The sequence below is a fragment of the Lutra lutra genome, chromosome 4 (genome assembly GCF_902655055.1).
Source record: "Lutra lutra chromosome 4, mLutLut1.2, whole genome shotgun sequence".
Classification (NCBI taxonomy): domain Eukaryota; kingdom Metazoa; phylum Chordata; class Mammalia; order Carnivora; family Mustelidae; genus Lutra; species Lutra lutra.
The window spans coordinates 191,313,464-191,336,497 of NC_062281.1; the positions used below are offsets into that span (position 1 = coordinate 191,313,464).

A 23,034-nucleotide genomic window follows, 5' to 3' on the forward strand; every position below is an offset into this window, starting at 1 on the left:
CTCTTTGAGAGGGGGCCCTATGCACATCACCCCCCTCAAACCACGCCAGCCACACCTGGGTCTGGAAGGATCTCATACCTCAAAGCCACACAAAATTCATCACCCCCTGCCACCCCAATCCAATTACCCCCTGCCCCGTCACCCCACTCCCCATGAGGCCTGGAGGCCAGGCAACCTCACCCAGCCTCTAACCCAAGATGGTCCCACCTCCTCCTCAACTCAGTTCAGGGGGTCCCAGGGAGGGGGCAGAGCAGGAGGGCCCCCGGGACTGTCTTCATCCCTCCTGCTGGCCTCTCCTTCTGTCTTTGTACTTCAAGGCTCCAGATGGGGGGTAGCATGTGAGGTGAAGCCCTGATCTGGGTGGGGGGCAGAGGGGCATGTCCCACAGGCAAGGTGAACGACGAGGCCCGGCCTCTGCCCACCTCTTCTCTGGCCAGCCCGCTGGGTCCACACAGACCTGCAGCCCGCATGCTGTTCCTGGGCTCCCCACGCCACCCCCTCCCCCGGGGCACCCCCTCCCACCTCTCCAGTCCCTACCTACTCCTCAGGGCTTGCTACAGGACGACCCTCCCCAGATTGCATTCCTGGGTTCCCTCCTGTTAGCTTTCCCTGCACCGGTCACACGGTGTTGTAATTATAGCTCAAGTGACCGTCCCCACCACGGACAGCAAACCCTCCGGGACAGGTGCCTGCCTGGTGTGGCTGCATCCCCAGCCGCACTGAACGCGCGAGCCGCCGGACGGCTGCACGGGCCGGGGACCAACTCTGAATGAAGCAGGCAACCGGCCACGGGGCAGCCCCGACACGATCCTCGTGGAGCCCCTGTGGTGATTCCGCAAGGTGAGCTCTTACGGAAGTGGAACGTGCGACTCAAAAAGGCTGACTGGTCTGGGATCCAGGTCAGAAGCCAGAGTCCAATCCTCATGGTCTCTCCAGGACGCGGGGACCTTGAGTGCGGCAGCCGGAAGGGCCATGCTCAGGAACAAAGGAAGGTGGCAGGACCGCCCCGTGGGCCACAGGTGTGGGACGCTGCCCTCATTTCTGCCTGTCCCCCCACCCCTGCGGCAGCCTGGAGGTGCTGTCTACGCCTCGGGCCGGGCAGCTGGGGAGGGACCAGAGCGGGGGTGGCAGAGCCATGGCTCTGCAGGGCAGCCGTGGCCCCGGTGCTCTCACCAGCCTTCACCCCTCACCCGCCCACGGCCTGGCCCACAGCCCCTCCCCGGCCAGGCCACAGGAAACACCATCCCTCTCTCCCCACACCGCAGCTTCCCAGAACACGCACCACGTCTCCCCAACCTGCCCGGAAAGGGAGTGAGTGCACTGGCTTCCTGTGGTCCCCACCTGGCTGTCAGGGGCCGAGCCTGGCCACCGCGCTTCCCCTGGCTCCTGGGGGACGCCCAGTCACCCCATCTCACCCAGCCCGGGCTCTCCAGGGCAGGCCCAGGGTACTGGGCAGTTCCAGAATAGCACGGGCTTAAAAACCCAATGAAGGCAAGGACACAGAGGTGGGACTCCCCTTTCAGTCTTGGCCCATGTCCGTGTATCTGTCTGTATGCCCCGCTTGGCAAACCAGGCCAGAGCCCGGCACACAGAGGCTTTTGGCCAACATGTGGGGTGAAGGGAGCGCGGATGAAGAATGAGAAGCACCCATTCAAGAAGCCTGTGGAAGTGCAGCCCCCGCCGCAGACAGCCCCTCTACCCCTCAGCCCTCACCCTAGGAAGGCCATGAGTGTTGATTCCAGCTTCCACCCTGAATCCCAGAAACATTACTTGGCCTCTGGGAGCCTCAGTTTCCACATCTATAAAAACATATAAAACTACAAAAATAGGTTCCCAGATACCTAAACTAAAAATCCCAGAGTCCTTGATTTTGAGGATATTTATTAGGCTCTTACGCCACCCTGGGTACCCTCAGTGCTCCTAGCGGAGTGGCATATGGACAGCCTCTTCCGCCAGTGACAGATCTTTTCCCTCCTTCTCGTCCTTCTCTCTCTCCAGTTCTTACACATCCTAAGGTTCAGCGTCAACATCACCTCCTCCAGGAAGCCCTCCTAGATTTGCCTGCTAAGCGTAAACTCTGAATCCCAACTAAGTCCTCCAGAATTCCTCTCACCTCTTATTGCCTTTATGACCCTCTGCCTAGGATGATATTGTTGGAGAGTTAACTGTCTATTTGCCCTCTTCCCTTCCAGAGAGCACACCAGGCAAGTTCTCAAAGGCCAGGACTAAAGATTATAAATTCCAAGACACGTTCCCTCAGAGCAGGAAGGCACATGGGAGGGAAGGCCCTGCGCCACCTCGGGCCTTGAGTCCCAGTTATGGGAAGGATAGCACCTAAGTTCACCCAAGTCAACGCACCCATTCATGGGGTACTCTTACATCCCCATTTCACAGAAGGGAAACTGAGGCCCAGATCACAGGGGCAGGTACCAGAGCAGGACTCCAGCCACCTCCACCTGATTCCCAAGCTAGGCTCCTAACCGCTCCGGCTCCCACAGCCAGACTATACACGGCTTCCCAAGGTGGTTTCCTCCGGAGGAGAGACCCACGCCCCAGAGACCTCACACAGGGCTGCATTGGTGCCCTGGGCCTGTGGAATGCATATGGGCTCCCAGATGCCCCAACAATCCCTGATCTCTTGGTGAAAAGCAACTGCCCTGAACCCCCAGGCATCCCCTTCACCAATCAGCCCCTTTGCAGTAACCTTCATCCCCTCACCTTCCAGCAGCTAAAGGGGTCACACCCAGGATTCTGCCCAAGGCTGACACAAACGCATGGCCGGTGCCCATGCCAAATCAGCAGGCTGATACTATCTGGTCAAGCCTCTGAGGGAAGACACACCCACGCCCGCCCACACCACCCCTCTTTGTCCCCTGGGGACCGCCTCTAACGTGCCTGGGCACAGCATCCTCCCCAACTCACCTGAAGCTGGGGGCAGGCCAGCTGGGGAGCGTCTCCTTCCCAGGCCAGTTCCCCCTGGGGGATGCCGCGAGCCCCAAAGTGGGCGAGGCCGGCTGTCGCACCTGGCACCACTGCCCCTCACCTCCCCTGCCTGCAGGGCCGAGTGGGGAAGAGCACAGGGCCGAGGCACCTCCCTGACCGCCCGCACCTGGTCCCCCGCTTGTACATGACTAAGCAATTTCTCCCTCAGAGTCCGCCTGCCAAGTGGCCCTGCGGGCAGCGGAACCGCACCGGGCCGCCCGGGGCCACACGCACTAAACCCATAATTGGCGAGTCTTCTTCTTGGGAAAGAAAACCCCCTCCATGTTTTGTTTTGTTTTGTTTTCCCCTTAAATGAAACAAATCCACCCACGTAGTTACTGGAAACTCAAGCATGTGAAACTGAACCGTTTGCAAAGGGAATTAGTCAGCAAGCTCGTGAGCAGCGCAGTGGGTTCCGCAGTAGGTGGGGCCGCCCGGGCTCTCGAGGTTCCCATCCAGAGTGGGGGGGGGGCGAGGTCCTGCAGGGGATGCCCCGGCCACGGCCGAACGTGAGGGCGGGTCTGCTCGTACCAGGTCCAAAAGGGTGAAAAGCACCCCTTGCTCTGTGCCCGTCCCCCACTTTGGGAAACTCGGCGATGAGAAGCCCTGGCTCAGGAGTCAGCTCCCACCCCATCCAGTCAGTTGAACCCCTGCGGGTCTCAGTTTCCTCGTCTGTGCAGTGGGGGCAACAGAACTTACCAGGAGCACTGCCGGATCACAGAGACCATCTAGGTGAGGTGCTTTGGGTCTGGCCGCCAACAGGCAGCATGGCAGGGACTCTGCAGTAGGTAGGTGTCTTGCTGAGAGCTATGGTGGCCAGAGGACTGTTGCAGGGCTCTGTCTCTCTGGGTCCTGTCCTCCTTGCTGCAGGGCAATTGGCTGACTTGGTTTCCAGCCCTGCTGCCTTACCCAGGAGACGGCCCCGGGGAGGTGGAGAGGGGCCAGGCCAGGCGCCCACAAGTCCATTCCCAGATTCCTGAGCCCTGAAGCTCCGTGACCCACTGGGCTCCTTGGCCTTGTCCTCCTCACCTGCACAGGGAGGGCTCAGACATTGTATGCTGTGTTGTTTCTTTAAAAAACAAAAAACCCACTACATTTTCTGCCTACATTAAAAAACAAAAAAACGCCTGGATTCCTGGCTTCTCTTAGGGGGACAGAGAAATGGACACTTCAGTGCATTGGACCCCACTGCCCTGGGTAGGAGAGGCCACTCCTGGACAGAGGACAGACATGCTCTGCTTTGCCACAGTCCTCCCCCATCCCTATAGCCTTCCACCTGACTCGGGTGCTGATGCTTCGTTTGAGTCTCCTTCCCGGCCCCTGGGGGCATCTAAGTTTGTGACCCAGTTTAAAACCCTAATTTTATGTAGGAGCATGACCTCAGCCACTTGTCAGTAGAAATATCCACAAGAAGTGTCCCTGGGGAAGGCAGTTAAAGTCTGATGCTGCGGTCTGATTTTTCTTGGAGAAAAATAAGGCGATGTAAGAAGACCACGGCTCCAGCCTGGCCAAGGGGAGCTCGGGGATGAGATAGTAATGTTCTGAAATTCTTTTTTTTTTTTCTTTTTTAAAATTGTATTTTTGTATTTGACAGAGAGAGAGAGAGAGAGAGAGAGAGAGATCACAACCAGGCAGAGAGGCAGGCAGAGAGAGGAGAGGAAGCAGGCTCCCTGCTGAGCAGAGAGCCCGATGCGGGTGATCCCAGAACCCTGGGATCATGACCTGAGCCAAAGGCAGAGGCTTAACCCACTGAGCCACTCAGGTGCCCCTGCTCTGAAATTCTTTATGGGATTTAATAGACAATGAGCAGAACCAAGTGTTGGGGGTCCTGCCCTCACTTCCCTAATTTCTTCCCTCTTCTTTTGCTTATGAACCAAAAGAGGGCATCGCTCTGCATCTCAACCCCCTGGGCGTGCAGAAGGTGGGCGGTGGGGGTCAAGGTGCTGGGGTGCAGGCCCCCTAGGAGGGCTGCTTGCAGAGCCAGAAGCCCCGCCCCACCGCTCCCCACCGCTCCCCGAGCTGGCTAGCTTGTTTTGTTTATTGGAGGGGCAGGGGAGGTAGGATTCCGTGGACACGGCCGATCTAGTCACAGCCCAGCAGAAATGCTGAAATGTCAAGACAACATTTGAGGGCATTTTCAAGTTGTCTTGGTCACTCCTGAAGGGGAAAACACAAGATTCAGGATCTGAGTACCTGCTAAGGGCCGGCCAGCAAGACACAGAGGGGACAGGCCAAGGGGAATGTGTTCTCACCTGGTCTGTGCTCTGGCACCTCTTCCCCCTGGGGACCCCTCCTGGGCCCTCCCCTTTGTCTGGCTAAGGCTTCTCTCCTCCAGAAAGCTCTCATCCCCCAGAGCGCTCCAGGCACACCCGTATCACATAATGTAACACCGTGTGGTGACCCAATGACTCCTGCCTTTTGACCCCCTCCCATCCCAGGTCAGGGGCTTCTACAGACTCAGAGGCCTCGTGGGGGCGTGATTCGGAGCACAGACAGGGGCTGCACCCAGACTGACTTCTTGGCCGTGTGATCCCAGGCAAGGTATTTTACTTTTGGGTCAGTTTTCCCATCTGTAAAATGGGCATAATCAACTCCATTCACAGGGCTCTCGGGAGCAGTACATAACTTGTACGGGAAGTGCCGAGCATGGTTCCTGGCACACAGCGACGGCTCAATGTAACAGTGAGCAAACGGGTCTAAACCCAGGAGGAAAAGATGGTCAGTGTGCACAGTCCACTGAAACACACACACAGCTTGGGTCCGGCTTTGGACAATCGGCCCGCACTACCGCCGGTCACCCCTCCCCTTGATAACCTCCGAACAGCCCCAAACCCTCCCCGGGCAGCCTTCAACAGGTGCTTTCCGGGACTGTGCCGCTCAGGGAGATGACAAGGTGTGAGACTGCTGGATCTCGAGGAGTGCAGCCTGTGAGCTGCTGACCCGAGAAACTTTAGGACGACACTGCCTCTACCGGTACAGGTGCTCGAAAGAGCTGCAACTGCAACCCCCGCCCCCCACTCCCGGCTCCCACCTGCAGATCGTGCTGGGGTAGGGAGAAGTCATGAATTCGGGGCTGATGCTGCTGGCTGCCCCACTGCACAGTCACTAGCAATCATCAGAGTGGACGTTTACAGTGGGTAAACTGTATGGCGTGTGAATTTGATCTCAGTAAGAGTCCTGGATTAGCTCCTGCTGTATACACTCTGAGCCCCGAAGAGACAGCATCCCACTATAATAGCCAGAAAAGTCGGGTCCACCTGCTTTGTCTTTTTAAAAATTCAGGCGAAACAAGGACACGAAGGCAAAAACTTGGCCATCACAATGGCCCCCGTATCTCAGTGATTGCTTATTCTCTGGCTAAGGAGAGAAAGCCAACTCCATTTTTCTACTTTGCCCGAATACAGCTCTTTTATCTGGTTCCCCATGGAGGCTCCAAACCCATTTCCAGAAGGAAAACAGGGGTCACATCCCTAACATCCAAAACACGGCAGATCAAGCCACAGCTCACACCCAATACCCAGCAAGTCAGGGCAGAACCATCCTGCCTGGCCCCGACATTGACCTTAATCTACTCCTGCCAGTTCACCAAAATGTTTTGGGGGAAGGGCAGAGGCAGGAGGAGGAGACAGAAGACCACCCCCTAGTCTGCTTCTAGGACAGTGGCCCCCAAACATATTTTCAGCAGTTTAATTTCTCCCAAGAGTTAAGTGTTGCATAGAACCCTACTCCCCCAATTCCCGCAAAAAAAAAAAAAAAAAAAAAAGGATCAGAGTTAGACTGCTCTGGTTCAAGTGACCCATCTTCCCACTCAGGGGTGGAAGCCTAAGGCTCTGCACGAAACCAGGGCCAGGTGATGTGGCATCCGAGTCCCGTCTGGCCATTTCTGGGGCTTCGCTGTTATTCCCTGAGCAGCCACTTTCCGGACAGATGGGTGTCTCGTGCACAGTGAAGAGACACAGGGACAGTGGTAACGTCGCACTCGGTCATGGACACGTGGGGCTCATGAGGACCCCCTGCATGTGTTCCAAATCTTCCATTTAAAAAAATGCACGTAAACACAGACAGCAGAAAGCAGGGGCAGTGAGAACACCTGAAGGAGGGGGGCAGCCCGTCTCCGTGCATGGTCCCCTGGGTCGGTGCTGTCTGGACCTCTCCCTCGGCGTAGGCACTGCGACAGCCTGGACAGCTCAGGCATTCGGCGAATGTTGGCCGAATGATGAGGGAATTTAAAACAAACAAACAAACGCCTTTATCCTGAGCTGTCTAGACACCCCCAAGTGTGACACAGTGGTAAGGAAGACAGGCTTGCTGGAACCCTGGGGGATGGGTGGGTATGGGGTGGGGGGAGGGGGGACAAAACAGACAAAATACAAAACAGCTCAAATTTGGCCCAATAGATAGAACTGGAAGGGGCAGGGGGGACATCAGTATCTTTTCGAACAGCACGTTTCTCCAGAGATGATGAAAGTTGGTTCAAAGACACCCTGACATTTATAGATGATTTACGCATTATGAAACACATTCCACACTGCTGTTGCCCCTTAAGATGATTCTTTCAAGCTTCACAAACGCAAGCTTTCTCATTAGAGCTTCTCGAAATCTCCAAGCTGCAAAGACCCTCGGACAAGTAAAAACCCTCACAGGTCTCCCCCTACCCCCAACTCCAAAGTAATTAAGCAAAGGTCTTCTGATTCCCAGATCTTCCGGATCTGTCCAGGGGCTCGTCCCCCAGAAGTCCATGTAGGTGACCCCAAGAACGTGGCACAGGGCCCCTCATCCTGCCTCCAAAACTGCCATCCTCCGAATCTCGTGTTTTATGTCCAGGATCGCATGAGGCTCCCTGGGATCAACCTAGCCCGCGGATCCCACCAATGTGGCCCGTTGCCCGTGTGGCCTTCCAAGGGCGGGAAATCCGCTCCGGCGGGTGCAGGAGCTCCCCCATGCTCTCATCCCAGGAGAGGTTGAGGTCATGGGTGCAGCACCACCCCAGTCAAAACCCCAGCCAAATCATCGATGGTTAGTGGTCTGCTGGGAGAGCCCCCCAGAGCATCCAGGAAAAGGACCAGGGGCTTGATTTGGACTAAGAGGACCAGGCCAGAGTGTTCCATGAAGGAGGCAGAGGTGGGTGGAGACAAACGTTTCTAGTTTATCGGTGCCTCCTAGCTTTTGGGGTGCCTGGGGCTGGGAAGGGACGCAAGGATACCTCCTATCCACCCTTAGGCCTGGCATTCAAGGCCTCCCCGCTATCCAGCAGCCTTCCCAGGATCCTCCTTCTCCTTGGGGTCACTCTACCTCCCCGTCCCCCAACACGAGACCCCGCTCCCCAGCCTAGCACAGAGGCTCTCCGGGACCTCCCAGCACACCTGACAGTGAGCTAGTGTTTCCTGCCTACACCTGTCGTCTCCACCTGCTGCAACATGGACGCTCGAGGCCTCAGGCAGGTTTGCACGCCTCCAGCGTCAGGCCTGGTGCTAAGAAGGGCTAAATGAGCCCGGTGTGTGGAATCAGGCCAGCCTTCCATCATCCACGTGGCCGTGTCCCCTCTAGTGACTCGGGAAAGGTCTCTGAGGCTCACTTCCTCGGGGAAGGGGGTCGACCCCCCCTTTTTTGAAACCCATCGACAACAGCACGCACAGTGCCTCACACCCAGCAGGCGTCCCATCACGGTCCATGCTATTTCTGAAAGAATCCAACTCAGAGCACACAGGAGTAGAGACAGCCTCACGGAAACGATAGCCAGAGAATGGGCTAGAAACAGCGGAGGAAAAGTTGTCAAGGGCTCCAACAACGAAAGAGCCAACACGCCCTGAGGTGTGACAGGTCGGGTCTTCTCCCGTGCTGGGGGGCAACCCAGCAGTGATGCCTCTACAAACTGTCCCCCACCCCATCCATGATGATGGCACCGTGACTCTGCAGGGAGCCCTGAGCCAGGACCCATGGCTGGGGTGCCACTGACCCAGGCAAGGGTGGACACAGAGCAAGAAGCTCCATGAGGGGGCGCCTGGGTGGCTCAGTGGGTTAAGCCGCTGCCTTCGGCTCAGGTCATGATCTCAGGGTCCTGGGATCGAGTCCCACATCGGGCTCTCTGCTCAGCAGGAAGCCTGCTTCCCTCTCTCTCTCTCTCTGCCTGCCTCTCCGTCTACTTGTGATCTCTCTCTGTCAAATAAATAAATAAAATCTTTAAAAAAAAAAAAAAAAAAAAAGAAGCTCCATGAGTTACTGACCCCCATCCCCAGAGCCGGTCCTGGGGGGGACACGGGGGACATATGGGGACACATGGGGCATTGCTGCTCCAGGTAGGGGGGTGGTGGCACTAAGCGGACCTGAGACGAGGTCATGCCACGTCTGAGGCCATGTCACAGGTTTGGGAATGAGAATTTTCCCTAAGATTAGCATTGCTGTTGACAGGCTTCAAGAAGGGAGTGGCCCTCATCAGGTGTTTTATTTATTTACTTATTTGTTTGTTTGTTTGTTTATTTAAAGATTTTATTTGTCAGAGAGAGAGGGAGAGAGAGCGAGCACAGGCAGACAGAATGGCAGCAGAGGCAGAGGGAAAAGCAGGCTCCCCGCCGAGCAAGGAGCCTGATGTGGGATTCGATCCCAGGACGCTGGGATCATGACCTGAGCCGAAGGCAGCCGCTTAACCAACTGAGCCACCCAGGCGTCCCCCATCAGGTGTTTTAAAAAGATCACTGGAAAAAAGTTTAAAACAATGAAAAAGACGGCCGTCAGCAGGACAGCGGCTGGGTCTTGGGCGGGTATGGATACGGAGAGGGAAGCAGGTGTTTACACGGCTCTAGGCGAGTGTTTCAGACCAGCCGTCTGAATGGAGCTGTCCCCACCTCCCAGTGGCCCCCAAGCGAGCCAGGAAGGGAAACCCAGCTTCTATTCAGGAAACACTGCAATCTTCCATGCCCAACGTAATTAGCCAGAAGCCAGACACAAAAGGTCCCAGAGCGGATGGTTCCATTTATAGGAAATGTCCGGAATAGGCAAATCCATAGAGACAGACGGCAGACCCGTGGCTGCCAGGGGCTGGGGGAGGGGGCAGGCGCAGTGACCGCTAGCGGGTCCCAGGTTTCCGTCTGAGGGACGATCATGCTGGGAAGCAGGCAGAGGCGGCCGCACAGATTGTGAATGTTCTAGACGCAACTACACTGTTCACTTCAGAATGGACTATTGTAGGGAATATGGAATTCACCTCAATTAAAAAAAAAAAAAAAAGGAGTCAGTGGCACAGAGCGTGTTAAGAGGCCTCTCCACGGAGCCACCGATCCCATTTCTGCTGGGGGTACCGTCGTATCCCCACAAACCGGGGCCCCCTCTGACTCTCAGTAACTCCTCGCGTCCAGGGTACGGGCCGCACCGACGGCTGGTCTAGCCTCTCAAGCCACCCGCTGCCGCTGCTCCCCTTCTTGGTGGCAGAGTGTGGTGGGTGCGGGTGCAGACCTGGGAGCCAGACCACAGGGCCGGGCTCCCTGCTCCTCCCCTTCTGGCCTCCCCTTCCAAGCCTCTGTCTTCTCGTCTGTAAAATGGGGCAGCACTGCCCTCTGGACCTCACCGACAATATGAAGACTGACTGGGACCCTCCAGCCTCCAGGTGGTCACCGCTGTCACTGGGATCCCAGCCTGAATTTCTGCAACTGGCCCTTCAAAGCTGCCTCTTCTCCACCTGAGCTCCGCACGTGCCCTTTGTCCTCCATTACGTCCAAACCATCCAGTCCGCCTTTCCAGGGCCCCGGTCCATCATCCTTCCCCCAGGTCCCCAATACTCCATCCATCTCCACCTCCCCTCTCTGGGCTGGAGGGCGAGGGGCCTCCCACAGGAAAATGAGTTCTTCCCAGCAACCCCCTCCAGCTCTGCAGTGCCCAGAATGTTCTCCCTGGTCGAAACCTGGCTACTTATGGGGAACACGTGCTGGGCAAACTAGCACAGGAAGCTGCGTCCACCACGAGGAGGCTATCCCGCTGTAGGAACCCATGGCCAAGAGGGTAAAGACGATGGAGCCAAACATGTGGTCACCCCAGAGTCGCCCCTCAGCCACTGCCTTGAGGAACCCACATCAGAGCTCACCCTCCCAGAGCATCCTGTGCCTCGGCCCCTCTCCCCACAGGCCCCCTCCCAGTGTCCTCTTGCCCCTCTGTTCTCGCTCAGCCCCCACCCGGCCACACACCAGGCCATGCTCACCTCCCACACCCACCGCCCTTCCACCTGGAATGCCCACCAACCCCCCAACCCCCAGTCAGCCTCTCCAGCACACCCTGGGAAGGTCATCACCAGAGTCTGGCTGGTCTCACTCACTAGATGAAGAGGTCTCTAAGAGCGACACCCCTCCCCTCCATCCTTTGTATCCTCAGCCCTGCAGACTGGCTGCATACTGTAGGTGCTCAATAAATGTGTGAATGGAAGAATAAATGACGAGCAGTCCAAAAATACTCAGGAGAGGAGGCTTGTTTTGAACGGGGGGGAGTTCTGGTCTTCAAATTGTAAACTTGGCACACGGGTTCTCAGATAGGTGGGTCTGTGGGGGGGCGATGCCACCACCCACCAGCATGTCGGGATTAGGCACTGTGGCCAGTGCTGGAGCGCGTCACCTCCCTAAGACCTCACGGCTGCCCCACAAAGGGGCTGTCACCCTGCATGATCAGAGCGGCAGAGGCTCTGAGGGAAAGCCCGGTTCTGGGCTACCTGGACGGCAAGGGCTGGCGCCACCCCTGAGCCCAGATTCAGGTCTCTCCAAGCCCCCTGCCCAGAAGCACTACCAGCCGTGCCCGCATCTATCCGTCCAAAACTGGGAGCATACTGTGTGTGCTGAGCACTGGGGACAGAGGGATGAGTGAGACTCACATGGCCTGGCCCTGCCCGCCCCCCATCCCCCAGTCCAGCGGGGCACTGGTCAGCCTCCCTGTGGTGTCTTGTGCAGGGGAGTGTGTGTCTGGCTTGGGTTTCTGGGTGGAAGCTGGAGGCCCCGCTGCCTGCTGCAGGAACGCCACATGAGCCAGTAGGCCAGGGAGGAAGGAGACATGTGGAAACCAGGTTTTTAAAATTAAGTGAGACGAGTTTGCATAGCATCGAGGTAGGAATGTGCTGGGCTGGTGAGCATGGGAATGAGGCAGGGTGGGGGCAGGAGGGCAAGTTTGGAGGGTCAGCGAGACATAGATACAGGGGATGGAGGCTACCAGGGACATCAGGAGGCGGGTATGTGGGAGAGCTCTAAGGACAGGGACGGGCGCTGGGGAGGTGGGGAGCAGGAGAGAGATGGCGGTGCTGGGAGGGAAGGACCCCGGCAACTGGTGCAGAGTATTCTCTAAGCAGGAAGGAGGGGTGATGGCACCAAAGCAGCAGGGTCAGTGAGGAGCAGCAGTTGGGACAGTGACATCCAAGATCTCCTGGAAAGATCTAGAAGTGCCAGGGAAGTGAGGAAGTAGAGACCAGTTGTACTGAGCTGGGAGTGGGAGGCAGGACGGCAGGCAGTGGCTGAAGGAGCTGCCCTCCTCTTGCCCTGAGGGCAGCTCTGGGGGCTGTGACCAAGGGGAGCCAGAGCCCTGGGGCTCCCCACGCCCCCCACACACCCTAGGCTCCCCAGTCCTGCGAGCTCCCACAGGCAGCCTCGCCTTGTGTCTGACCAGCAGGAGGAGGCAGCAGCCTGTGGGGCTGGGCCGGTTGTATCCAGGAGGGGCAGGTATCAGGGCCCCCTGGACCCGCACTCTCCCTCCCCCACCCCACCCCAAAGGCCCATGAGGCCCCTCCCGGGAGCCAGTGCTCTCAGGAAGTGCCATAAACAGAGAGGCCGTGTTCCTCCACAGATGAATGTGGTAACTCCGTACAGTGGAGTTTTCACCAGCTGGAAAGAGTTGGGGAGACGGACATCGTGAAGGCCACATGTCACGAGTGTACTTCAGCCAACAGGGCACTGAGTGGTGCTATGACGGGAAGTGTGAGGTCACGTGCATTTTACCATAGAATGAGATTTAGGTATGAAACCCCTGACCCCAGAGGGACCGTCCCAGAGGGCCCTCGGGCAGCTGGGCACCCACTGTGGGGATCCTACACACACCCTCGGTCTCGGAACAAGGAGGAGCACACGGCCTAAGGTACGAGGGTCTCCCCCAGTTCTAGAGGAAAAGGCCAGAACAAGGGTTCTACTCCCGGGCATGCCACCTCACATGCCAGAGGCCCCTCAGCTAACCCCCCTTGGAAAGAAGGTTCCACAGTCTCTGTCTCCAGCCCAGGCTTCTCTCTAGAGCCCCAGGCCTAGCTGCCATCTGGACACATCCACAGACCATTTCTACCTGGGAGAGGCTCAAGGCGGCTCCACGAGCCTGGCCCCCAGCCCTCTCTCTAGGGTCACAATCCAGACTGACCCTCAACTGGCCCGGAGGCTCCCGGACATCTGCAGGTCTTCACACGTCTTCACACCCCGTGTCCAAATAGTTACCCATCTTGAAAACACCGCCACCCTCCGTCCCAACCAACGGGAAACAGATGCAGGGACGCAGGGACACGGTTTGGTAATCATGGGCCTGAAAGCAGAGCCAGAAGCTGTTTGGCCACAGGCAGCCTCTCTGGCACAGGCTGTTTGCAGCTGTGGCCATTGTCAGGACCCTGTCACCAGCTAGACCCCAGAGCCCCCACCCCGTGGCATTTACGTCCCCCATGCCCTGAGTCTTGGGCCTAAATCACCCACCGCCTCCCCAGGGTGGGAGGCACCTGTGCACTCCTCCATCAGCTAGCCGCACGGTGGGGACTTCAATCAAGACGGTTAAACTTGGGTCTAAGCTTGGGTCAGGGGTCACGCTTGTTAATGCACCACTTACACATCCCCTGCAGCCCAGCCCCTATCTCAGATGCCCATTCCCACCCAAGGCCCAGCCTCGATGGGGGTGTGAGGCAGGGCTGTGCCTTTCAGGTCCCTCTCCCCATCTCCAAGGGAGGCCCACGGGGAGCCAAGGTCTGTTGTTTTTGTGGGCTGTCTCAAGACCAATAGACTCATTTATTCGTAATGCTGAGCAATGAATGGGGCTTTTAAAACACGAAATAAGAAGCTTCCCGAAAACTCTGGTGGGGGGGGGGGTGTCCCAATGAGCTATCCTCCCCTCGCCACAGCCAGGAAGGACCCTCAAGTCCAAGCCAGGCAGAGTGTGCTTACCCCCACCTGTCCCCCGGGGGTCAGTCTACCTCTTCCAGGCTTGAGATCTTGCTTGAATGCTTAGCGAGCACTCACAGACTGATACCACGGCTGAGGCTTGCTTCCGAAGAGTCCGTGTGTGGGTGCATGGACACGTGTGTGGGTGTACACGGAGGTGTGTGAGTGTGGGGGCGTGTGTACACATCGACACTTGAAGCTGCTGGGGGAACCTTACACCCTTCCCCCAGCTCTGCTATATATTTGCAATTTTCCATAATAATAAACGTTTTTCATTAAAGAAAAGTCCGCACATGCTTCTTGAAGAGAAGGTCACCTGTACTGATTAAGGGAAGCACCTTGTCCTGATTAAGACCGCTTGAGCACCAAAGTCAGGGGTAGGGTTTTGCTCCACTACACGGTAGCAGCAAGATGTTGGCCAAGTCGTGTGGCCGGCCGTTCCAACCCCAGGACGAGGTGGATAGAAGGAGAACCTGCTCGCTGCCCCGGGTTCTTAGGAAAAGTACGAGGGTTAATGTGTCAAGGACTCAGGTCAGAGCCCGGCACTAGCATGGGCTATAAAACTGTTTCCTACTATCACACCACCATCATCGCCACCTTCATCATCCCACAATGGCAGGCCTGGAAAGCACGTGGCAGGACACGCCCTGCACTTGACCAAGAGCTGGACTTTTAGATTAGGAGGGACTCACTCCAGCAGAGGCACACCGACACCCGCCCTGGGCCTCTGTGTGATGAAGATCCTTGTTCCCAAACTCCTCAGGCACCAAAAAATAAATAAACTGATTATGGCCACGAGTCACAGCCTCTTTCTTGAAAAGAACCGGTGTGAAATTCCTGGACAAAACTCTCAACGTTGTAGCATCAGAGGTTTGCTAAATGTGAAAACGCATTGGTAGGCAAGACTCTGCTCATCCCAGGAAGGGGAAAGTCCAAGAAGGGGACCAGACCCAGCCAGGGGAGCACAGTCTCCACGGTCCCTAGTGAGGAGGGGCAGACCTGGCCTTTGCCAGCTAGCCGAGTCCTGTTCCCAGGCTCCAGAGGAGAAACAAAGCCTCTACGCTGATTGCCCAGAGGCCCGAAGTGTTTCAGGAGGCGGCCCCAGGAGCCCACTGGAGGGCGGTTTCAGTCTTGCTGGAGCAGCCCAAGGAAGGCAGCCTCGCCCAGCAACACAGTGACATCACCCAGGGCCCCCCGGCGGGACCACTCCTTCCTAAGAGCCGTGCAACCCCCAGAACCCACGATCTCCCCACAGTCCTGATCTCCCTGAAGCCAGGTCAGCCCCCGCTTGGCTCATAATTGTCAGAACCACTGTGGTTGATTCTTTCTACTTCCCTGGTGGTAGCCAGGCTGGGAAAGAAAGGATTGGTAAAATTATTGCATTGGGCCACTCCGCACCTCCCCACCTGCAAACCGCTCTCTTTCTCCCTCTTTCCTGCGTAAAGCACTCTGTGCAGAAGAAAAAGCAGTAAGAGAACAAGAAATGCTTAAAATGATCTAATCCAGTCCATCACCTTATAGCTGCGGAGACGTGAGGTGCCTGGCCCATGACCTCAGCACCAGAGGCAGTAATGTGGGGCAGCACCTGGGGCTCCGGAGACCGTCCATGGCCCCGGCTCTGCAGTGCGTGCAAGTCAGCCACCCTCTCTGGGCCTCTGCCGGGAGGGAAAGCTTGGCCGACGTCGATGCCCTGTAAGTAAAACAGGGCTTCCCTAGCTCCGGGATGGATGCCTCAGCAGAGGGAAGCCAGTCTCTGCCCCTTCATCTAGCACTTTCCACCACCCAGAGGGGAAGTATCAAAAAGGTATAGGGCCGAGAAGGGATGTTTGCTGTCCTCGCACCCAAAAGCCAGGAATGAGGTTCTGGGCGCCCTCCCCAGCTGTCCTACCCCAGGAGAGAATTCTGCCAAGGACAATGAACTGCAGTCCCCGGGGACGGCACTTTCCACCACCACCACCACCACCTGTTAAAACTCAGCTCATGACCAGTTTCTGATGCTACCGGCTAGAGTGTTTAATTAAATATTACTCACTCAGGAAGCAGCCCCTGCCAACTCACCCCCAAACCGCCTGGTTCATTTTCAGAGAAAAAGAGAGGGAAGGAGAAGGAGCCTGTGTTCTCCTCAGCCAACACCAGTGGGGCGACAGGTCTGCACGGCTCACTTACAAGAAAGAACCAAGCAGGGGCACCTGGGTGGCTCAGTGGGTTAAGCCTCTGCCTTCAGCTCAGGTCATGATCTCAGGATCCTGAGATCGAGCCCCACATCAGGCTCTCTGCTCAGCAGGGAGCCTGCTTCCTCCTCTCTCTCTGCCTGCCTCTCTGCCTACTTGTGATCTCTCTCTCTCTGTCAAACAAATAAATAAAATTTAAAAAGAAAGAAAGAAAGAAAGAAAGAACCAAGCAAGGAAAGTCAAGCTAAGCAGCTCTGGTCACCAGCAGCCCCACTGCTGGGTTACCATCGATGGCACACATGCATACACACACACACTCACCCCAGGCACACACTCACTCGTGCCCACAGACACACAGAAACGCTCAGAGACACACAAACACACACTACATGCACACTTAATCTCACACAGACACACACGCAGACACACCACTTCGACTGGCTCAGACACACCCACACAGGCAGGCTCAGAGACACACAGACACAGGGTCACCAGACCTCGCACACACACACAGATGCACACTCACACACTCACTTGCAGTCTCCCCGCTGGGCAACCCACCACGCCAGGGGCCAGTGAGCATTCCAGGAGCCTCTGCCTTGAACTGAAGCAGGACAGTTACCCAGTCCCCACGCACCCCAGCCGCGCGCTGACGGATGCCGCGGTGCCACCGACCGACCCAGGCTGCTGTGGTTTCTCTGTTTCAATCGATCTGCTGACACAACACTCGGCTCCCCCCTGGTTGCCGGGAGAAGCTGCGGCGGCTCTGGGACGGCGGAGAGGGGAGGCGCCGCCCGGGGTGTCGCCCCGGCGGGCTCCCCGGGGGAGGCGCGGCGAGCAGGGCGGGGGAGCCCCGAGGGGGCCAGTACGGCCGCGCGGCAGATCCGGGTCCCAAATGGCGGGAAAAGCGAAACTAACTTCGCCGAGAGGGGTCGCGCTGCCCCCGTGTGGGAGGGGCGGGTCAGCGCCCCCGGCTCGGCCGCAGGGACAGCCGTGAACTCCGAGGCCGGGGGGCGCCAGGGCACCTGGACGTCGGTGGGCGCCGCTGCGCGCCCAGGGTCCCCTCCCCGGGTCTGCAGCGGCCGAAGCTCAACCCCGGGCGCGACGGTGGTCGCGGCCGCCGGGACCCCCTCCCTGACTCGCCCTCGCAGGTGGGACCCCGGGCCCCCGCGACCCGCAGGCGCCCGCAGCCGCAGAGGCGCTGGGCGGCGCCCTCGCTCCCCTCGGCCGGGACCTGTGGCGAGAGAAGGGCTCCCCGCGGCCCCCAGCCGGTCCCCAGCGGGACCCTCACCCACCAGGTCCCCCGCGCCCACCACTCGGCCCCCGAGCGCCGCGATCCCCGCCCGGACCCCCGCCCGCCCGGTGCCGGTGCCCCGCGCTGCCTACCGCGCCAGGGAGGCCGCCGCCGCCGCCGCTCTCCGGGGCCGAGGAGGCCGGGGCGCCCGGGCCGTGCCCGCCGCAGGGAGCGCACTCGCCTCCTCCCGCGGCCCCGGCGCCAGCGCCTGGAGCCTGGTTCCTGCTGCGAGCGCGCGGGCGGCCCGAGCGCGACTTCTGTGCGAAAAAGAAAAAGCAGGCGAAGGCTTTAAAGTGCGGGGAGCGGCGAGCGCCGGGGGCGGGGCCCAGATGCTCCGCCCCGCCCCGCCCCGCCCCGCCCTCTCGCCCCGCCCCGCCCCGCCCCCTGGGCCGCGGCTCCAACTCCGGCTCCGGCTCAGGCTCCGGAGCGCGGGTGCTGTGCGCCCCAGGGGCGGCCGCGGGGCGCGGGGTGGCGGGGTGTCCCCCTGCGCCGGGCGCTCCCTCGGCCGCCCCTCCTCCGCCCACGCCGCCGCCCCACCTGGAGGCCGCTGGGGCCCGCGGGACGGCACCGGAGCTTGGGTCCCTCCTGAGGCGTCTTTGGGAAACGCCGGGCGGCCTCCGCCGGGCGAGAGGCCGCAGTTGCGACACCCGGAGGGCCGCGGCCGTGCGGGGGAAGGGGGCTTACTAATAATAATTTTCTAAAAATCTCTTGGGAGGGTGGGGTTTGTTTCAATAACCTTGGGAGCAAGGCCTTGCTTGCCTCATCTGGAATTCCCAGAAGTTTACGGTTCCTTAGTTCGAAGGCACAGGAGAGGAGGCTGTTGGCCCGCAAGATAATCCAGGGACTCTCCGTCCTGCCCCCGCCCCCATGCCTTTCCCTTTTGATACCCTCAGGGACTGACGGGGGAGCGGGGAGACGGCTCTCTGAACTCCCGGACCGCCCGGCCCCGGCCCCTCAGCTCAGAGCATACAGCGCACGGGGCGTCCACGAATGTTCGTTGAATGAATGAGTGAGTGAGTGCCTGGGAGGTCCTCCAGCCCCAGGACTGCTTACAGAGCGTCTTGTGGCTCTTGCTTGGCTCCTCAAAGGAATTTTCCTCTGCAGCCCTAGAACAGGCACGTAGTAAAGAAGTCTTCGTTGGGACGCCTGGGTGGCTCAGTCGTTAAAGCCTCTGCCTTCAGCTCACATCATGATCCCCGAATCCTGGGATGGAGGCCCGCATGGGGGCTCCCTGCTCAGTGGGGAGTCTGCTTCGCCCTCTCCTTCTGCCCCTCCCTCCACTCATGTTCTCTTTCTCTCTCAAATAAATTAAAAAAAAAAAAAAAAGTCTAATAAAAATGAAGAAATAATAAAGAAATTAGTGTTTTAAGCAAAATCTCCCTGTATTTCTCCACCCCATGTGTGGTGTCCACTGAAGGGGGTGGGAGTTAGCATTATTGGAGCTGTGACGCCTAATGTGGTTTCCTGTTATTTCATCTTTACCATAACTCTATAGGGCAGGACAGTTGTCACACTCCTAAAGTGAAGGAGCCCTACCTGGTGCAAGGGTCCTGTTGGATCGGAGCCTCAAGCCCAAATGGACCCTGTTATGGTTCCAAGTTTCTCACATCCCCATGTTGAAAATCAGTTCTGTTTTGTTTTTAATTTAAAAATGACTGGGAGCCTGCTTCCTTCCCTCTCTCTCTCTCTGCCTGCCTCTCTGCCTACTTGTGATCTCTCTCTCTCTGTCAAATAAATAAAATCTTTAAAAAAAAATGACTAAGGCAGGGGTTCCTGGGTGGCTCAGTCGCTTGGGCATCTGCCTAGGGTTCAGGTCATGATCTCAGGCTCCCTGCTCAGCAGAGAGCCAGCTTCTCCCTCTCCCTCTGCTGCTCCCTCTGCTTGTGCACTCTTTCTCTTTCTCTCTCTCTCTCTCCAGGCAGAATGAGCTTCAGTGGTCATTCTGGTGGCTCAGTCAACAACTCCTTATTCCAGTTGTCTAGGACCCCAGGCTGCCCAGTTGGGCAGCCACTGTCAACAACCCATGTGCAGTTGGGATTTAAAGAGAGCCCAGAACTTCCTTCAGCCACTTTGCAATGTGAGAACTGTTAGTTGTCCCAGGATGCGATGGCACGTGGGAGAATGGTGAAAACATCCGGGATGGCAAGGGTATCTTTCCAAGTTACTGGTATACCTCGGAGTCGACTAATTCCTAAAAAGTACAGCCACCTCTGTGCTTGGGATCTCTGCCTTGGAGGAGTAAGCATGGTGGGCTGGGCTATATAGGAAGTGTGTGCCCCTTGCCCGGTGCTGTCCTCTTCTGGGGCTGGGGGTGCGGCCCGGTAGTCCCAGGGGCATGCCGCGGTCAGCCTCCTGCATGGGATTCCTCCAGGCTTTACCTCTTACTCTGGACGAGACCGACTGGGGTAGACTGGGACAGACTGCATGTAATTCAAGTGGCGGCATCTGTTGAGTGAGGGCTGGAGACCCCACCTTTGATGTGAGGGCCCTGAAACAGATGGTTCCCAATTAGGAGTCCTCAGCACTCCCACTCCACCCTCCTTCAGCATTAATCTCGAAATCTCAGCTCTGAGCCAGTCAGATAATTAGATCCTGCTGACCTAAATTTCCCAAAGGAATCTCTGGGGAGTGAATCTTCCTCTCCGCCAGGACTCTGGGCAGGTAGGCAGGACCAGGCTGGAGAGCTGGCCATCCAGCAGTGACCCACCGCGGCATGGATGGAGCATTGTTGCGCAATCACTGAGGCCAGATTGTGAGAAAGGGGTGTATACTCACCCAGTCAATGTTGATACTATTATTTGCTAAAAAGATACAAAATCTTGAAACATTGTGACATCAGCTGATAAACATCTAGGAATTTGAAGACTGACTCACGTCTTAAACTAAGTATCTGTGCTCCACAGGGGTAAGTAGGGAGGGGGGGTGGCTCTGGGCTCCTGGTGATACCATCCCCCGACTCCACCCCCCACCCCCCACACACATTTCATCACTGGCATCAGCACACACAGTTTGTTCCCTTCTGTAATCTGTTTCAGGAAAATGACGGGAAGAAATTAGTAGATAGCAAATTACTATCAGCTGCTTTTTCGGATGATGGGAAATCTGTCCAGAGACGGCTTGGACACCTTTGAGCCCTCTGAGCAGAATCTGCTGTCCTCACAAGATCTTGTCTCCTGGGGCACCCATCTTCTCTGGGTCCCTTTTGCTGCCTGGAGTAAATGGACGGACAAAGAATTTGGAATTAGACAAACTCCAGCACTGCCTGTAGGACGTAGAGCAAGTTACTTAACCTTTCTGAGACTCAGTTTCTCCATCTGTAGGCAGCTCTATGTGTGCCCCAGGATTTGCTGGGAAGGGGAGGGGCAATCCTCCTACAAATATTGAGAGCAACATGTGCGGGGCGATGTGTTAGAATGAAATCAGAGGGGGCGCCTGAGTGGCTCAGTGGGTTAAGCCGCTGCCTTCAGCTCAGGTCATGATCTCAGGGTCCTGGGATCGAGTCCTGCATCGGGCTCTCTGCTCAGCAGGGAGCCTGCTTCCCTCTCTCTCTCTCTCTCTCTCTGCCTGCCTCTCTGTCTACTTGTGATCTCTCTCTGTCAAATAAACAAATAAAATCTTTAAAAAATGAAATCAGAGATCTTTGAGGAATTTCAAAATAATAGATGCATTTTAGAAATTATTATTATTGACAAAAAAAAAAAAACTTTTCTTGTAAAAGCATGGATCCATAACACCAAAGCATGGCAAGATCCACCAGAAATGAAAGAACACTGAAGCATATTAATGGAGGCCCATTCTGCACCCCCAACATATCTCATGAAATGCAGTTGAAATAGAGGGGACCTTATTTCACAGAATTTTGATCTTACAGCATTCACGACCTGGTTCTTTCCATAGACTCTCAGCCTTAAAGGGTTGTGGGGCTCACACGAGGTCATGTATTGTTAGACAGCGACACCTGCTGGCAGAATGTGATATTGCAGTGTAGCTCTATCAGACATTATTAATGATCTAGAATGGAGGAAAGGAGGCAAAGAGGAGTTTCCGTAGCTTTTAATGAGACACTAAGTGATAACCAAGATTGAGGAGACTTCCTGTGACCTTGAGAAGAGATGATCTTGGGATTGTGACACTACGTATCACAAAGTTCTTCAAAAACACTTCCAGAGAAGTAAAAGTGAGCAGCGGGGATCTTGACACCCGTCTTAACTCTTTACCAGTCTTTTGGTGTATTTTTTTTGGTGTATTTTTTTGGACAGCATCTTCAATACTACAGAATTATAAAACCCATAATAGAAAAACCTCCAAGAATTTATTCATTTTCCTTTCCATTCCTTCCATTTCCTTCCATTCATTTATTCATAATTCCTTCAGTACTTTTTAAAAACTTAAATAGTGGGGGACTGAATGAACAAATATTGAACAGCACTATTCTGCATGCTGGAGGGAGAATAGTAAACAAAACAGGCCAGGTTCCTGGCCTTAGAGAATTTCAGGTTAAGGGGGAGAGACAGACAATGAGCAGTAAGCGAGATCATTTCGGATAGTAACACGTGATCGTAAATAATCACTCCATGTAAATTTGCTCCATTTGGCTCTATTTTCTTTAGACAGAGAACTGTAGTCAGTGGTCTCAGTTCATACTTTCAGACTCTGCCTGAAGATTCTAGAAAGTTCATCCTTCTGTTCCCAAATGACAGAGCAGAGACCTCCTATAGTCGGGGACTCGTTTTTCCTTCCTGTCCCCAACATCAGGGCTTGCTGTGATTGGTAGACACCTTGAAAATGAGTCCAAACCGCCTGGTCCAGCCTCTCTGTTCCATCCTCACCTCAGCGTGTCTCGGTCCCCTGCCAGGGGGTCAGCCACCTCCCCAGCTCAGCAAGCACTTCCTGGGAAGAAGCTGTGTGCTCCTCTGGGCCAGGAGCTCGTGAGGTTAGTACTGATCCCACGGGGACCAGTACGAAGAGGGAGGATGGACCAGTTCCCATTCTGCTTCACTCCTAGACAAGCATCTCCATGAGTGAGGAACATGGGTCCTGCCCCGCTTCTGCACAGAGCCTGGCCAATTCTGGCTGGGATTGCTGATGCCTGGTCTGGCTGGGCTGTTCCCTCATCAGGGGTGTCCTGAATCTTTCTCTCCAGGGGATAGCAAGTTGGAAGAAGGAAGAATTAAGGCATCCAAACCCATACAGTGGCTACATATATATATATGTAGCCATTGTGTGTGTGTGTGTGTGTGTGTATATATATATACACACACATACATATATACACACACATATATATATTACATATACTATATATTTTTTTAGAGTGACCATTTATTGAATGATGACTACCTGACTCACCCCAAGACTGCGATTTAATCCTGTTCTGAAGCTGGGAGGAGGGTGCGGGTTCCCATCAAGATGATGTCGAATATAATAATAATAATGGTCA

The 23,034-nt window shown here is 56.4% G+C and overlaps 1 protein-coding gene across 1 annotated transcript in view; it reads right to left on the reverse strand.

Annotated features, from left to right (window-relative positions):
• SPSB1 (splA/ryanodine receptor domain and SOCS box containing 1) overlaps nucleotides 1–17,866 on the reverse strand; it is a 67,205-nt gene extending 49,339 nt beyond the window's left edge. The window contains exon 1 of the mRNA XM_047726184.1: nucleotides 17,687–17,866. The gene's annotated coding sequence lies outside the window, so the exon portion shown is untranslated. The remainder of the gene's footprint in view (nucleotides 1–17,686) is intronic.
• Nucleotides 17,867–23,034: the final 5,168 nt, after the last annotated feature.